At 36.6% G+C, this 13,774-nt stretch overlaps 1 long non-coding RNA gene across 2 annotated transcripts in view; it reads right to left on the bottom strand.

Moving 5' to 3' along the window:
* Positions 1-13,774, bottom strand: part of LOC140599102 (uncharacterized) — a 77,396-nt gene that overhangs the window by 34,232 nt on the left and 29,390 nt on the right. The window contains exon 2 of one of the 2 annotated variants that reach the window (XR_012001835.1): positions 8,465-8,581. The exons of the other annotated variant lie outside the window; for it this stretch is intronic. This is a non-coding gene — a long non-coding RNA (uncharacterized lncRNA). The remainder of the gene's footprint in view (positions 1-8,464; positions 8,582-13,774) is intronic. 2 annotated transcript variants of the gene reach the window in all.

Genomic DNA, 13,774 nt, shown 5'->3' with positions numbered 1-13,774 from the left:
ACTCAACCCGGAAATCCGGTCAAACCACAGGGACTCACAAAAGCACTTCAGCTCCACAACAAAGGAGTGATTTCACTGACTTCATGACACATGGCCTCTAGGATTCTGTGACCATTCCCAACTGGAGAATATATTAAATAAAGGAGCACTTGCTTTTTTTGCCAGTTTTATAAAGAAAATTTATTTATTTTTAAAAATAGAAATGGAACCCAAAATTAGTCTAAAATGAATGCATGCACACAAAATTGAAAATACAGATGTGAACCAAATCCAAATAAGAGTATCATTTTTATGCTGTTGAAACAGCATATTTTGATGGCTAGCTCATAAGGAATTTCACATTCTGGGGGAAAAGTGAAATGTTTGAGACCCCCCTTTTATCCTCTTAATACCAAAAGGTAAGATTTAATCTTGTTTCCAGACTTCAGGGGAAGTTATATGAGTGATACTTTCTTAAATTCTCAGAGAAAACAAATCTAAAATATTTAAATGACTTTTCAAAATGTATATATTAACAGTTTTCTCTGAAGATCAATGGGCTAAATTGAGATCGATCTTTCCTAAAGAAGGTTTAATTTTTATTTGTTGGGTACAACTTTTATATATGGAAGTTCAAAACTATTAATTGTAACTGCTGCTTTCTAGTTAATCATCAATTCAGTTTCTATTAATAATGCAAACTTTTACACGCAGAGCTAGCCATGATATTCTGCTTGCCTGGAGGAACCACATATTAAAAGGACGGCAGAGAATTCATCACCCTCATTACTTCTTGTAAGTACGTTCACAAAAATAAGGAATCAATTATGGTAAATAAATCTTAACAGGTTGCTAAAGGCTAGGACGAGAAACCTTTTCTAACTGAATTCTAGTTGCATCAACAAATCAGCTGCTTTCTATAAAACAAGATAAATTAAATTCACCTTGAACTTTTTATTTTTAAATAATTTCAAACTTACAAAAGAATTACAAGAGTAGGACACAGAATTCCTGGATATTCCTCACCTAGATTCACCAATTTTTAAGTTTGTCACATTTGCTTTAGTGTTTCCTTTGTCTCTCTCTCTGCCTATCTATCTGTGTGTGCTATCTATGTATTTATATTTATAGATATTCTCTTACATAACCAGAAATTCAAACTTTAATATAATATTATATTATTATTTAATATATTCTCTTATTCAAATTTCACCAATTTCCCAGTATTGATCTTTCTGGAAAATTTCCCCCTAATCCAAGATCTAATCCAGGACCACTTATTGCATTTAGCTGACATTCTTTTGTTGTTTGTTTGTTTTTAAGATTTTTATTTATTTATTCATGAGACACAGAGAGAGAGAGGTAGATACACAGGCAGAGGAAGAAGCAGGCTCCTTGCAGGGACATGCCCTGAGCCAAAGGCAGACAATCACTGAGCCACCCAGGTGTCCCTTAGAGGACATTTTTAAAGCTCCTTTAATCTGGCATGTTTTCCAGCCTTCTTCTGTCTTTCATGACAGTGACTTTTTTTAGAAGAATACAGTCCATTTGTTTTTACGGAATATTCTCCAATTTAGATTACTTTGAGGTTGCCTCATTAGTAGATCAAAACATGTATTTTTGGCAAGAATGTTTAATGAGTGATGTTGTGTCTTCTTTAGCGCATTACTTCAAGGGGCATACAGAGAGAGTTTTGCTCATTAGTGATGTAACTTGGTCACTTGGTTAAGGTAGTACCCATTAGCAAGACAAGATAAATTACTGGTTGCAGTAAAGAAATAATTAGATGACATTTTAGAGTTATTTTGTGTAGATTATTTTCTGAATGTTAAAATTTCCTATTTAATGTCAAAATACCAAGCACACAAAATAAGAAAAGATACAGGTGGCCCTATTAAATGAAATGTCAGGGATCAAGGCAAGAAATATTACTTATATCAATGACTAATTGGGACTGCATGATCTGATAAAAATAGCTTTGGCTTATTTTATGCATACTCTCTGCAAAACATTTTATGTACATGATTTCTAAGCTTTATGACAGGCCTGAAAGTCTTTAATTACAGCTCTATTTTGTAAAGGAGGAAACAGGCCAGAGAATTTAGTGATTCTTTGGGATTAACAAGTAGCAAGAAGAAAAGACTTGAAATTCAAATCTACCTAGATCTTAAACCCCTGCTTTTTCTAAGATACCATACTGCAATTCTTTTAAATGAAAAAAAAAAATCTGTTTCTGTATGTTAGCCCAAATCAAAGATAAGTGTTATTAATTTTTCTCCATATAAAAAGATTATCTTTTGGAGAGAATTTTTTAAAATGGTAATGGTTAATTTAAAAAATTATCTTAAGACTGTATTTTCAAATAGTCACTGGGAATAATGGACACCTGGTGTGCCAGCTTTAAATAAGACTTGGTATATACAGGAATCCCTGGGTGGCGCAACGGTTTGGCGCCTGCCTTTGGCCCAGGGCATGACCCTGGAGACCCGGGATCGAATCCCACATCAGGCTCCTGGTGCATGGAGCCTGCTTCTCCCTCTGCCTGTGTCTCTGCCTCTCTCTCTGTGTGACTATCATAAATAAATAAAAATTAAAAAAAAAAAAAGACTTGGTGTATACATTAAACTTTTGCTTACTTACTCACTTATTGAATTTTATTATGTCTCTCTGTTGCAGACTTTTTTCCTTTTTCCTATTTAGCCCCATATTTCCATTTAAACTCATTACTCATCTATATCTTTCTATTTGGATCTCTAGGTCTCTCTCTCTCATTCTGGCCTCCTTCCTTTCCAAATATTTCTCCACCTTTTCAACATCCCCTTCTTTCCAATATACCACAGCTAATTAGGACTTGGGCACTGCAGAGTGTTTTAGAGATCAGTCCTGAACCCTATGCCATTTTGCAGTTCCATTATAATTTGAATAATGATAATTAAGAGTAACTTCAAAGTGGCTGGAGTGGCCATGACCTAGGAAAACTGAATTAAAACTGAAATTTCTAATAATACAAGAAAACAGATGGGTAAGACCAGAAGATGGTTTGCAGGACACCAGTGGCACAATTACTTTAGGAAAGAAAAATAGGGGTGCCTGGCTGGCTCAGTCACTCTTGGTCTTGGGGTTGTGAGTTTGAGCCCCATGTTAATTTGTAGAGATTACCTAAAAATAAAATCTTTTTTTAAAAAAAAGATTTATTTATTCTAGAGAAAATAAGAGAGGGGCAAAGGGAGAGAATTTCAAGCAGATTTCCCACTGTGCATGGAGCCTGAGGTGGGTCTCAATCTCACGACCCATGAGATCACGACCCGAGGCAAAATTACCAATCAGATGCTTAACTGACTGTGCCACCCAGGTGACCCTTGGCTGTTCACATTTTAAAATGTATGCATCTTATAGAAATATTAGAAAAATAAATGTTATAGATATATTGTAAATTAATTAAAGATTCCAAGGAAAAATAACCAAAAGCTTTAAAAAATATACAATCAGACCTATAAGGACAAGTTTAAGAAACTGAGCTTATAAAAAAAAAAAAGAAACTGAGCTTATTAGTTGAGTCTCCATTTCAAAACTATTAATATGGACTGTATTAAAGCACCAAACTCTCCAGATAAGGACATAGAATTATTATTTACAGGATCAAAGACTATTTGGATTATAGATCTAATAATAGTAGATACTATTTGCTTTATGGGTATAATCTGTTAAGCAGTTTATTACTGTATTATTTCTAAACTTTACACAGGCCTGAAAGGAAGTAATATGAGCTCCAGCTTCTAATTTCTTTCACTGATAAGCATTTTATTCCTTAATCAAGAGGTGCTTGGGGCAGCTGGGTGGCTGAGTTGGTTAAGTGTCTGCCTTCCGCTCAGGTCATGATCCCAGGGTCCTGGGATGGAGCCCTGCATCGGGCTCCCTGCTCCAGGAGGAGACTGCTTCTCCCTCTTTCTCCGCCTCCCTCTCTCTGTTTCTCATGAATAAATAAAATCTTAAAAAATAAGAAAGAGGGGTTTGCTTTAAAAAATAAATACCTGCTGGAGAAAAAAAGCTTTCTCAATCACTCAGATCTAAATGAAACATATTTCATCAGGTTTGCTCCATTCAATCCCTGGTTAAGCAGCTGTTTTGAAGGGGAAAGGGAGAGGAATAGAATAATTTGGGGGGTACTGAGATTAATGGAGCAGCCAGTTTGGGCTGGGATCAGAGTAGGATTATTGTCACTTACAGACCATGGTGGGCACTCTGTAATTTGTTCTACACCTCACTGGCCAACAACCACTCCCTTGTGCATTCTCTGCTTAAGAGTTTGGGAAGGCTCCCCAGTGAACACGTCTGCCAACTTGCTCCCACTGGCACAGCAGGCAGAGCCTGATGAGATGCAGGGGGAATCATATATGGTAGATGCAAAGATAAACTTCCTGATTACAGGGATGAGTAAGCACTGGAATCAGCTACCCAGAGGGAGATTTTGTGGAATCTCCACCCCAAAAGAAGTAGATATATCACAGGAGAAAGTTCTCTAATGGAAAGAAGCTCTCTGGACCACACAAACCCAACTAGACATGACTGGTGATATTAAGGGAAGACAAAGCTTTGCTATCAATGAGAGGCAAAGGAGTTGTTGTGTTTTAGAAGTTAAATGCCACGAGTATTCATTTCTGTCCAAAGCAAAAATAAATACCACGTTACAAAAATTTTTATTCTGCAAAAAATCTAGTAAATAGACCATCTGGAGAAATTACAGTTCAGGTTTTCAGAACTTATTTAATTTAATAAACCACCCCTCCTAATTTTTTTAGATAACAGAAGAGCTTCCTAGAAATTGGTAAAGGGTAAGCTAATTTGGGGGAACTTCATACACCTAAAATATGCTCTTATGGTCTCTCTAAACTCTCACATTCCCTCAAATTTATAAGCATATGACAGGAAAACAGGGATTGAGAAAGGCAAGGTATGGATAAGGAGCACAGAAAGTTCAAGCACTGGATTTTGTTCACTTGGTTCACTGATGTTGTTCCACTGCCAACAACACCCTTCTCTCCACAAAAAGTTAACAATTATCACAGTGTCCTTTTGTTTACTTATTAAAATGTGAGTGCCAGGGTGCCTGGGTGGGTCAGTTGGTTGAGCGTCTGACTCTTGATTTCAGCTCAGGTCATGATCTCGGGGTGGTGAGATCCAGCCCTGTGTTGGCTCTGTGCTCAGGGGGAGTCTGCTGGAGATTCCCTTCCTCTGCTCCTCCCCCAGCTCTCATGTGCACTCTCTCTCTAACATAAATAAATAAATAAAAATAAATAAATAAATAAATAAATATTTTAAAAAAATGTGCCTATAATGTATTGGGCAAAGAACTAAACTGGTCCGGGGATCCCTGGGTGGCACAGCGGTTTAGCGCCTGCCTTTGGCCCAGGGTGTGATCCTGGAGGCCCGGGATCGAATCCCACATCGGGCTCCTGGTGCATGGAGCCTGCTTCTCCCTCTGCCTGTGTCTCTGCCTCTCTCTCTCTCTCTCTCTCTCTCTCTGTGACTATCATAAAAAAAAAATTAAAAAAAAAAAACAAACTAAACTGGTCCAACACTTAGTGTGGGGTTTGGGGCAGGTTACCTTACCTCCTTTGGAGGAAGCCTCCTCACGTTATTGCCATCATTATGATCCTCACTTGGTACACTTTTTTTGGTCAAGTTACTTAACCCAAGTCTGTTCCCTCATGTACGAGATGCCATGGACAGGATCTGAGAACATATAATACCTATAAAAATGCCTAGCATAATGCCTTATACTGTCTCTCCTGTTAGAGCCTGAGTGAAGTTATTTCCATCCTTTCTGCTATGTTGGGAGAGGCTCTTCACGCATTTCAAACTAATGTTACACATAATTTCCCACGAAGGACAGAAGTAGAGAGAATTGTTAGGTTTATACTTCGGAGTTTGACATAGGCCTCATATTACAACATTTGATGTTTCATCTTTTATCACCCATTATGATCAAAATCATCTGGCACATATATTAGCTGTGTTCCTAAAGCCAAGGCTCAAAATAAATGCATATATGAGAAGTTGACCAGAAATATTTGACTTTATCAGAAATACAAATGGCTAGATCAAATGGCCAGATAAAAGTTGGAGGGTCTGGAATTTTTTCTGGTTATTTTTAATCCCTTGCCTCTTGTTATTTAAATTGTTTATATTAATAATTTAAAATGTTCTGTCCAAACTAGATCCATGGAATGTTTTTCTTTGACCTTTTTTCCCATTTAAGTGCATGCCCTCACTTTTACAAGAGGTGAAAATTAATTATCTATAGATCTCATGAAAACAGTAGTTGAATATAGAATTTAATATGTATATATCTCAGAGAGTAGAGCTGATAGTAAGTACAATTTTCTTTAGAACCAAGTGGATGTACACATCATATATAAATACTTAGGGCTGGGCAGCCCGGGTGGGTCAGTGGTTTAGCGCCGCCTTCAGTCCAGGGCGTGATCCTGGAGACCCGGGATCAAGTCCTGCGTCGGGCTCCCTGCATGGAGCCTGTTTCTCCCTCTGCCTGTGTCTCTGCCTCTCTCTCTGTGTCTCTCATGAATAAATAAAAATCTAAAATAAATACATACATACATACATACATACTTAGGGCCATCTAATGATAAGATAATCATGAACATTCTAGGACACATATAAAATAAACATATATGTAGTGACATCAGTAAATACCTGATGAATTAATGAAAATGAAAGATCTCAAAAGGGTTGTGAGTCTTGAAACAGGTTGTCTTCAATATTTCTTTCATTGTACACTAAGCAGACATTCTAAGAAGCATAGCAATTATCGAGTCTATACTTGTTCATTCTACAATCACCCCCAAAGTTACAAAATAAATTTATATTTCTTCAGCTTTCATAGAAATCTATTTAACATTCTGTTCTTGGACTTCGGCCAGAAACCTATGCTGAAACAACCAAGTAGGGATTATTTTGTCATCTTTCATAAGATTTTAATTTGATGACATTTTTTTTTTAATTTGATGACATTTTTGTTTGTCCTCCATAAGATCTATGTGGTAAACTTGTCTTTGAGTTTAATGCTTGGCAATACTTGTTTCTTTTCATCAACTAGTATGTTTCATTTTAGTTGTTGTTAAGAACTATGCAGCTTATATTCCCCTTTTTTAAAAACGATTTATTTATTTATTTATTTATTTATTTATTTATTTATTGAGAACGAGTAGGGGCAGAGGGAGAGGGAGAAGGAGACTCCCTGCAGCCAGCCCCACATGGCACTTGATCCCTGAACCCTGGGATCATTATCCAAGCTGGAAGCAGAGGCTTAACTGTCTGAGCCACCCAGGGGTGCCTTATATTTCTCTTTTTACCAAGAGTTCAGAGTTAAGTTTTCTAGTCAATTTTAACATCTACTTGTTCTTTTCAGATTAATTATTCATCATCCCTAAACCTTCCATTCCCAATAACCTGTTTGAACACTGACTTGTTTATTCTGTTTTTTCCTTTTTTAAAAAAATGTCTCAATACTTCATTATAAGCTACTTCAAATCTTTTTTAGAAAGAATACAGATAAATACTTATATCCTGCCAAAACTAAATACATTTTTCCCTTAATTTTAACAATTATTTTGATTAAAGGTTAAATCTGACTCCTGATAAGTGGTATCTACCACAAGAGCCAAACACTAGGAATGTGTGTTTATTTAAATGTAATCTACTGACACCCTGTAGCAGCAGTAGATATGGTTGCCTCCAAACATGTTAAACAGCTCCAAATAGATATAGTACATCATTAATGTGATGCCATGTACTTCAACTATTCTAAAAACTTCCTTTAATTAATAGTAGAAATCATAGAACTCCACATATGAATTTAAAAAATCTCAATCATTCCCTGGATTTATAATCCAAAAAGAAACAAATCTGACATATTTCCAGTTGTGGTCTCTAAAATTTTTATTTCCTTTGACTTTGATTAGCTGAGTATTTGAGGTCATTCTCAAATGTGAACCTTGCCAGTCTGGGAGTTATGTACATTTTATACTTGTCCTAGAGGAGATACTAATGAAAAGCATTCTCCTTGACTTAGCCTTAGTGGTATGCATGCATCAGAAGGGCTGACCTGCTAAAACCACAATGTAAGAACTGGGACACCCACGAATCATGCTGACGTCTCAATAGTACTCTTTGGTTCTAATAAAATTACAGGTCAAACCTTCTTCCAGTCACCATTATCTGTGAACTCCGAATTGGTGACCTACGAGTAAGAGAACAACAAGCCCTAACGTCAGTGGTGGGAAGTACAAATAGAAGAACCAAACCGAGGAGGAAATGCCTCCTGGTTGCTGCCCCCAGGTCATTTTTGGCCACTGTGTAATAAGTAAGGCCTCTTTTGGGTTAGTTCCAAGTATAGTGTGGAAGAGGGCTAGCTCTAAAATTAATATTCTGCTGATCATTTCATGAAAACTGAAAAGGAATGTATTACCTTCTCTTCCTTTTTGGCCTTCTATTCAGGAACGCACGCCTTGAAGCAACTCTTATTCTTGCAAGAGGAAGTTGATCGTTACTCCAGTCCAGAAAAAAACTAGAACAAGTAGATGTGCTGAAAGAAGCATGATCGTGGAGATTATCTGAAGGATATGAAATCAATTCATTCCTCTAGATAATGTCACAAAATAAGATCAATCTAGCACACAGACATACTTTATTTGGCCCACACAGTATCTTTAAAAATTTGAGCTGAAAAAAAAAAAAATTTGAGCTGACATTGAAAAATTATGAGATTTCAAATATAGAAGGACTGAAACACTGTACGGGTGTCCCAACATGGCAACATCTGCTAGAACTGAGAAAATGGCAGCTGTGCCATTTAATTAGGGCAGGGGCTCTCCAGGTGGTCACCCTCCACACACGTCTGCCTTTGCAACGCCTACGAATACTCTACAATCAATGAGGACCAGCAGAGGCCTGGAGGCTAGGACTGTATCAGGCATTGCCGTTTTACTCTCAGCATTGCTTTTGCTGATTTTAATTTTGGTGGCTGGCATCAGCCTACATTTAGGGAAGCTATAAAACAGCCCGAGAAACTCTGCATTCAGCTATAGTCAAGGGTGTGGATTGCATGTTCTTTACAAAGTGGAATCTTCTATGAGGACCCTTAGGAGACCCTTAGGACCCTTCTTCTGCCTCTGTTAAGAGGCCTACGTGTGCTTTCCCTAAGCAATTGGTTCACTTTCTTCTTACATAATATCTTGTGTATCTCATCAGCTTATCCTCTCATTGGTCACTATAAAGTCTAAACACAAATCTGCAACCCATTCCTAGCAATTATATAGAGTTCAATGGCGTATGTGCACCCTTGGCTGTTGTCTTTTGTTTCAGCCTTCATTGTCGCCTTACATAAAAAGTAACACTTATTATATATTAATAGAGGAAAATAAAAAGGGGATAGCAAAAGTAGAATATCTGGAGAACTCCTCTTGATATTAATTTTTAAAGAAAATACACTGCCAAAGTTAGGAAATCCAAATAGTATAGAGAATAAGTTAAAAATCTCCTGGGGTGCCTGGCTGGCTCAGTCGGTAGAGCATGTGGACTCCTGATCTCAGGGCTGTGAGTTAAAGCCCCACATTGGGCCTGGAGCTTACTTTAAAAAAAGAAAAAGGAAAAATCCCCCTCCTTACCTCCAGTTCCTTTCTTCAAAGGTAACTACCTGCAGAGGCACACATATATTTAAATGTTAGGGTAAAAATATGTCATTAAGGCTGAAGAAAGAAGTTCCCTTTCAGATACTTAGTATTTTCTGGGAAATAGTTTATATATATATTTTAAGAATTTTACTTTCTTGCTCTGAATCCCATAATTCTTTTATAATAATCTATAGCACTAGATTTTCTTTCAGGTAAAAAAAGAGACTTCACAAAAATATTATTCATACAATTTATTAAATTGTCCTTATAGGACAATTAGGAAAATAAGCATTCTAACTACAAAATTGATGATACTAAAAAGTTACCATTGTTTTTGGATCTGTAATAATAATTTTGTGATCATGTTTAAATGGTGGAGTCCTTACTTTTAGACATGTGTACTAAATATTTACTTAGGACTTCAAGTAATTTGAGGTATAGTAGAAAACAAAACTGGTGAATTGATAATTGTTAAAACTGGGTGATGGGTATATAGGTTTTATAATACTGTGATATTATTATGTATGTTTAAAACTTTCCATAATAAAAAGCTTAAAGACCCTGAGATCATGACCTGAGCTGAAACCAAGAGTCAGATGTTTAACTGGTTGTGCCACCCAGCTGCCCCTCTTTGAATATGTTTTTTTTTAACATTACCCTAGAAAAATATAAAGTTCCTTAAAGTATCAAAAACACCCTTTTACAGTTCCAGCATGCAAGTATTTTTTATCTCAGTTTTATTGAAATGTAATTTACATACCATAAAATGTACCCTTTTAAAGTATACCCTTCGGTGGCTTTTCATATTTTCACAAATTTGTGCAATCATTACCACTAATTATAGAAATTTCTTATCACCCCAAAAAGAAACTCCATACCATTAGCAATCCAGCCTGAGATCTGTTTGCAGACTCACTCCACTGTAATCTGGCTCTTTCTTTCAAAATGTCAAAACCAGTAAACCCTCCACTCTTCTGCACAGAGATCTAATTATTTCTAAGCACTTTTCCTTTCCTATCAGAAGAATAACATCTCAAATGTAGCACTTTCTTCTCATCTCCTTATCACATCTATATTATAAAAAATATGAGTCACCTTGTATAAGAGACTGCAAGTATAGATAGGCTTCCTGAAACATTATGTATCCCCACTCACAGATGATTGGTCTGGCCAAGGGAATGTGAGCAGATATGATTATACATAATGTCTGAGTAGAAGCTTTAAAAGACATTGTGTTTCCACCAGCCATCTTTTTTTCTGCAATGAGAAGGGAATGTCTCACAAAGGGAATGCTTCTTCAGCTTAGGTCCCTATAATAAGGAGGCATGTGAAGCCTACTAGAAGGCTAATAGGGGTGCACCTGACTTACAGCCTACATGTAACATGAGTAAGCTACTGAGATAACCTTGTGAAACAAATTTATCTTCGTGTGGCCTGAAAATTCAGAATAAATACCAGTTTTGTTTACTCAATTCATATTTCTGAGCATTTGCAGGAAAAAATGAGCTGCTGGTGGAGAATTAGGGAACAGGGCAGAAGATTTCCACTTTCTAAGAACTTACAATTTTGTAATATAAGAACAGTGGCATTTGGAGACATTTTACCTTCAGGAAGCCCACCTCAACCCAGTTCTGGTACCATCAGAGACAGAAAAATTCCTGCTCATCAGTGTCCACAATAGTCAAACTATGGAAGAGCTCAGATGTCCACCAACAGATGAATGGATAAAGAAGATGCGATATATATATATATATATATATATATATATATATATATATATATATATAAAATAGAGTACTACTCAGCCATCAGATAGAATGAAATCTTGCCATTTGCAATAATGTGGATGGAACCGAAGGGTATTATGCTAAGTGAAATAAGTCAGTCAGAGAAAGACAAATATTATATGTGAAATTTAAGAAACAAAACAGATGAGCATAGGGGAAGGAAGGGGAAAATAAGACATAAACAGAGAGGGAAACAAACCATGAGAGACTCTTAATTCTAGGAAGCAAACTGAGCGTTGCTGGAGGGGAGGAGGTGAAGGGATGGGGTAACAGGGTGATGCGCATTAAGGAAGGCACGTGATGGAATGAGCACTGGTGTTATATGCAACTGATGAATCACTAAATTCTACCTCTGAAATTATTGATACACTACATGTTCATTAAATTGTATTTAAATGGTTTTTTAAAAAGAAAGAAAAAAAATTCCTGCTCAGAAACACACAAAGCTAACAGCCATGAGGATAAGGACAGCGCTTTAGAAACTAAGAGAAAAATCCTTTTCTTTGCCAGAAAGTGAGTTTTTCTGAAGCCCTTCACTGTGCCAGGTACTATAAAGGGTTCCTAAAAGGACCAGGAGAAGTATCACTAACAAATATCACCAGGGAGCAAGAACAGAAAAACAATAGTTTCCTAAAATGTGGTTTAAATCAAATTGGCTAATTTTAAAATAAAGACCTCAATAACTAAATAAGGGATCTATTCAAAATTCATCTGAGAAAACAGATGTTTACAGAATTAAAAAATACATTAAGACTGATTTGCCATAAAGTTCATTTAAGAGTTGAACACTCTTTGTAAATATAATGTATTGTTCTACTTAAAAAACTCATTTTACACATAGTTACTCAGGCAGTTATTATATATGTTGAGGTGGCCGCGGTGGCATAGGTCCTTATATACAGGGATTCCATTTTCGTTTGGGGCTGGCTTTCATCTGGTTAAAATGTCAACCTTCATTTTACTTGTGAATGTGGTTATCTATAGGTGGTGGCATGTTTATTTAGCTGCTTAATTCTTTGTGGGGGGTAATACTGGAGGCGGAGGGTGTTTGTTATGCTTTTCTCATTGAAAATGGAGGAAGTCACATTTTCATCCTGGTTCTACTTCCTGTTTACAGGCTAAAGATGGAATTGTCATTATGCTGTGGAAACACCTTATATATTCCTTTCCTCCCACTCTTTCGTGAACAGGATATAACAGAGAGGAATACTTGCTTAGTCCTAGGATGTTTGAATGTTTATGTATGAACAACTATGACCAAAACTAAATTTCAGAGTAAATTGGTACAGCTTTGTGAAATGCAATTTTGTGGTACTTTTAGTTAAAAAAAATTTTTTTTTTTAAGTAGGCTCCATACCCAATATGGGACTCAAACTCTTGACTCTGAGATCAAGAGTCACAAGCCAGCTAGACAACCCTTAGTAGTACCCTTAATATATATATATATATATATATATATATATATATCCCTTAACAAATTATAGAGATTTAATCCCATAGAAACACTTTTACATATATTCAGAGATCTATAAGGAGGATCTAAATAAAATAAATGATCCAAATGTCTTTCTATAAAAGTATGCTTAAAGTTACTGTACAGCTATTATTGTGAAATACTGTGCAGCCTTTAAATGGTATGAGGTGGTCTTCCAGTTAAAGATGATGCACTGATTACACTAAATCTCATTTAAATAACAGCAAAGGAATAAAATAGCATATACAACGATAATGACAAAGGCAGCAGGAAATAAGGAGCAATAGCAAGACATTTTAACAAATCTCTAAAGAAGATGGAGAGGGGGGGATCCCTGGGTGGCTCAGTGGTTTAGCACCTGCCTTTGGCCCAGGGTGTGATCCTGGAGACCTGGGATCAAGTCCCACGTCAGGCTCCTGGCATGGAGCCTGCTTCTTCCTCTGCCAGTGTCTCTGCCTCTCTCTCTCTCTCTCTCTTTCTATGTCTATCATGAATAAATAAATAAATCTTTAAAACAAAAGATTTTGTAAAAAAAAAAAAAAGAAGAAGAAGAAGAAGAAGAGGATGGAGAGGGAACCAGTGTCTCTGCCCACAAGCCATCTTGATGCCCCCACCCCCTGTCCAGCCTGCAAACCAGACTGAGAGCTTATCTGCAACTTCACGAGACCTTGAGCCAGAATCACCCAGTTATGCCACTCTCAAAGTACTAACCTGTAGACACTGAGAGATAATGAATGAGTGTTATCTTAAGCCATTAAGTTTTTGGGCAATTTGTCACACAGCAATAGATAAGTAATACAAAGTCTTAAACTGATAAATTAAGAAACAGCATTAAAAGCATGTCA

The sequence above is a fragment of the Vulpes vulpes genome, chromosome 5 (genome assembly GCF_048418805.1).
Source record: "Vulpes vulpes isolate BD-2025 chromosome 5, VulVul3, whole genome shotgun sequence".
Lineage (NCBI taxonomy): Eukaryota > Metazoa > Chordata > Mammalia > Carnivora > Canidae > Vulpes > Vulpes vulpes.
This window is presented reverse-complemented; position numbering and strand designations above follow the sequence as displayed.